The sequence below is a fragment of the Brassica oleracea genome, chromosome C3 (genome assembly GCF_000695525.1).
Source record: "Brassica oleracea var. oleracea cultivar TO1000 chromosome C3, BOL, whole genome shotgun sequence".
Taxonomy (NCBI): domain Eukaryota; kingdom Viridiplantae; phylum Streptophyta; class Magnoliopsida; order Brassicales; family Brassicaceae; genus Brassica; species Brassica oleracea.
In genome coordinates, this window is record NC_027750.1 from 34,346,705 (window position 1) to 34,351,289 (window position 4,585).

Below are 4,585 nucleotides of genomic sequence, written 5' to 3' on the forward strand. Positions count from 1 at the left end.
GAATGTAATTGAGATTAATATATGTTACATTAAGTCTTTGATTTGTAGTTTGGTTCTTATTGGTTCAGGTTCTTCATCGGCTCAAGCAAAGTGATGCAGGTTGCTATTGGTTCTTCTGCTTCTGGTGAAATCCATCATGCCATCGTTAAAGCCTCCAAGGTTGTGTACTATGCTTCTTAAAGTTTTATTATATTGCTTGGTCTAAACTGTTGTCTGATGCATTTACATATGATCACCTGCTTCATGGACTTTAACAGAAGAGGTTGAAAAGTTATCATCTCTCCTGTAACTGTCTTTTTTGTTCAATCTTGCTTTGGTGAAAGCAACGGTGAAAGACTTACACTGATTGTATCCATCTCTCTCTTGGTTTTCCTATATCTTTATTGTAATAGTTTCAAAATGCTTCTTTTGGTTATCATTGCATCTTAATTAACGTTTATGAATTATTTAATGCTTATGAAGGTTCAGAATTTAGAAGGAGTGGAAGCACTGCAGTATAAACGATTTGTGATTAAAACTATTGCCCGCTTGATAAACAAACAAGCTTCACTGTGTTTATCTTTATTATTGATCAACTCTGTTTTGGTACAATTGATTGATCGGGTTCACACATGAGATGGAACTATTTCTAAGGAAGCCGGGTATATGCATGTTCAGCTCAACAAAAGTTGTATCCTATCACTTTTAATTTCCCCTTCTCTCTATCATTTACAAAGTTAATTTATTTTGTTAATTCATTATGTAGGTACCGTAGAGTTACTCTCGGACTTGTAGTTTGTAATTTTTTTTTTCTGAACGTTGAATTTTCACTAATGTGATTATATTTTAAAAAAATTGGTAAGAAATGTGATTTGATCCAAAATTATATCATATAATATATTAGTTGGTAAAAAATATCATATAATATATTTAAAATTGAGATATATTATTTTAAACACATATAAAATATTTAATCACAAAGTAAATTGACTTTTAATAATAAAATCATAGTATTGTATCGCCTGAACATATCTAACCTCAAATGATCATTGTTTAATAACATACATATCTAACAGCAAATGATCATTGTTTAATAACATAAATGGCAAACATCCAATATCTAATACAATAAAGTTGCCTTGAGTCTCTCCTCATGAATCCACGTTATCTATTAGCATAGGGCATTTGTTGACACCTGTCATGCTCTCTTTAATAACTATCGAGTACCGAACTAAAAATCTAATATTAGGCTTTTCAAATAATCTAAACCCAGAAAAAACTAAAATTTTAAGCCCACCAACAATGTGCAGATCAGAGTTCTTCTCTGCTCTGCGTAGCCCCCCTCGAATCTGATCCCCTTCATTCTGGTGACGGAATAACTCCTATTGATGATGGGTGCAATCAATTAACCCCAATATCTGTTCTTCAATGCCGACTTCTCACCTCCCACATCAACGGATGCTACTATATCAAAGTGCTCATGAGAAATCACAAATCTTCTTCAAATTATAGTAGCCTAAAAACCCTAGAAGAGTACCATAAGAATGCAGTTGTTACACGTTTTCTGCGGTTTTGGGAGGCTAGGAATGTGAAGAAAGGACGAGAGCTCACGTCTTCCTCGATGAGAAGGTAACCATTAATCAACTTCGTTAGCTGTATTTGTTCCATATTTCTGCTTCATCTCTCGAAAGCTGGGAATTGAAAATCAACTTAATATTTTGCAGTCTACGCTGGTCCAAGGGTCAATTGGTGCTTATAGACTGAACCGGTCCTTACAAAAAAACTTATACCATAGCAAATCTAAATGTTTCTCTTACAGTTCCCTGATTTCTTGCATAACATATGCTCTGTTTTCTTTGTGTATGTAGCTATACTTAAAGGATTCTCAGTTCAGAGAAGGGGACAGAGCAGAGTATCAGTTCAGAATGACAGCTACTGTACTCGACAATGTAACTCAGGTTCCTCTATAGTTTTAAATCCATTCTTGAGAAATTCCTTCTCGGATCATTAATTGATGTGTTTATAAACCTTCAGGTTACTAATCTATTTTAAATTCAAGGAACTCATCGTAAAGGTTTCTTTGAATCGATTAGGCTAACATGGACTAAACTCCTGAATGGTTTAGTAGATTTTATCACCAGATAAACTTACAGGTTACACACTTTTGCTAGAATTTTCTGTTGATTTACTTTGAAAATTAATCAATACTCTATGCAGAAACAAATGCTTAAGTTTCTTCGACTTCAGCTGTCATGTTCAATACATGTGCTTAAGCTGGACGGTTATGTTCGTTCTCCTCCTCGCTCTCTTCCCAACCAGTAGGGTAACAGTAAATGACTGATGCTTGGAAGTTAAAAGTGATTGAGCTTGAGCTGAAAAGTGAAAAACTGGCCAACTATCTTCTGTAGGCATTGTGGGAGAGCTGCGTGCAAGGGAACTTCTACACCTGCACCCTGTGCCCAGAATCTCTTACGGCAACCAACGTCCGCCTGTTCAGCGTTTTGTAGACCAGGTTGTGTTGTATCTGGATTCAAAATTAAAATGCTCAAATAAATCCAACTCTAACCTTCATAAGTCCACGCTGAGAAGGTGATGATCACCCGACATGCCTGGTGCTGTCAGCAAAACTAAACAGCCTACTTCTAAGCTGAACAAGAGTGGACCAGAGAACAAGACAAAAGCTGGTGACACATGTTGAATGCGAAAAATCCTGCTAATTGCCAGTTTAATGATTGCAACTTCTTTGATTATTTTGAACCAAGCGTGTGTATATAATTCATTTTGTTTCAACAATACTTCTTCTTCTTTTTCGTGAGGAAAACAAATAGTAGTATTTTATCATTAATTAACTGAGTAAGAAAAATATTTGTTTAATTCATCTAACACAAAAAATACCTTAGAATGAAAAAATTAGCGAAATCGTTTTCACAGTAATAAAAAGGTGAGGAAAACGTTGTATCCTATCACTTTTAATTTCCCCTTCTCTCTATCATTTACAAAGTTAATTTATTTTGTTAATTCATTATGTAGGTACCGTAGAGTTACTCTCGGACTTGTAGTTTGTAATTTTTTTTTCCTGAACGTTGAATTTTTACTAATGTGATTATATTTAAAAAAAATTGGTAAAAAATGTGACTTGATCCGAAATTATATCATATAATATATTAGTTGATAAAAAAAATATCATATAATATATTTTAAAATTGAGATATATTATTTTAAACAAATATAAAATATTTAATCACAAAGTAAATTGACTTTTAATAATAAAATCATAGTATTGTATCGCCTGAACATATCTAACATCAAATGATCATTGTTTAATAACATAAATGGCAAACATCCAGTATAACAAACATAAAGTAGGACTCAATTCATTTTTCCTTGACCTTTTGCAGTTTCTCTGATTTCTTTAACTCAAGCTTCACAATCTATTCTTCTCTTCGTTTTCTTCACAGCCTCTCCCTCCGTCAACTCGATTCATCTCCTTCAAGTCGCCAGTTTGGCTTTGATTTTAAATATTTCAGATTTATATAGTAACTATCAATATTACATTTGTATACTATCTAGCTAACTATTAAAAAAGTTATAGTGAATCGTTTATTTTATTTTTTAAATCACAAAATTAATATGTATTAAATAAAATGTATAAGAGAAACTATAAGTTTCAATAGATTTAGAAACAAAAATATTACAGGTATAAATAAATTATAATTAAATGTTTGATTTAAATTAAAGTTTTGAGTAAATTAATACATTTAACTTATTGATTATAATAAAAAAATGTTGATGAAAATGTGAAATAGTGACATTTATATCATAAAAGTTTAAAATAAAACAAAATATTATAATCAACAAGAGTAACAAAATATTCAATATAATATTATTTTATTTAACTATATATTTCATAATATTTTGATTGTTTTCACTTGTTTACCTGTCCGTAGGGCGGGTTTTACCCTATTATTATATATATCTAAACGGAGAGAGTATATTTTAAGCACTTGGTTGCATGAACATGAATGTTTTCAAAAGATTTGAAATTGTGGATTTGTCTATAGCATATTAATTTGATATTTTGTTCTTATAAAACGTAAAGATCGATACAGTACAAATAAAATTGAATGAAATTATTATTACCAAATGTCTTAGTTATCAATTTCAGTAAATAGATATCCCCTATATATTATTTGTGAAACATTACAACTTCTTTTTGTAGCCACATGTCATCACTAGGATGATTCTTAGAATTATTAGAGAAATAGGTTGGTCCATCTAATTATATAATAAGCTTTTTATTAAACTAACCATAAATTCATTATTAATGTCACTTATTATTTTCTTAAATAAAGATTACGGAATTGCTAATGTGGGTAAAATATATATGACAATTAATGATTTTGAATAATAAAGATCTGATAAAAAAAATGTATCTTCTATCAAATTTGTTTAATTTAAAACTATTAAAATAATTTTAAAAAAACATAATAACCATGTTATAAAAATTTAGATTTTTCTGTGTATTTTATATTTTTAATTTTTAAAAATGACTATAAATTACTAAAACTGTTAAAAGTCTCACATTCAAATTTTGCGATCCATGGTT

The 4,585-nt window shown here is 30.5% G+C and overlaps 1 long non-coding RNA gene across 5 annotated transcripts; it reads left to right on the plus strand.

Moving 5' to 3' along the window:
- The first annotated feature begins 1,248 nt into the window (after positions 1-1,248).
- LOC106332601 lies at positions 1,249-2,824 on the plus strand. 5 transcript variants are annotated; one of them, XR_001268125.1, is made up of 5 exons: positions 1,249-1,608; positions 1,704-1,747; positions 1,848-1,928; positions 2,014-2,132; positions 2,197-2,824. It is a non-coding gene; the product is annotated as an uncharacterized LOC106332601 (long non-coding RNA). The 5 variants fall into 5 exon arrangements; XR_001268124.1 differs by having other exon boundaries at positions 1,848-2,302; positions 2,388-2,824; XR_001268127.1 differs by having other exon boundaries at positions 1,848-2,297; positions 2,388-2,824.
- Positions 2,825-4,585: the final 1,761 nt, after the last annotated feature.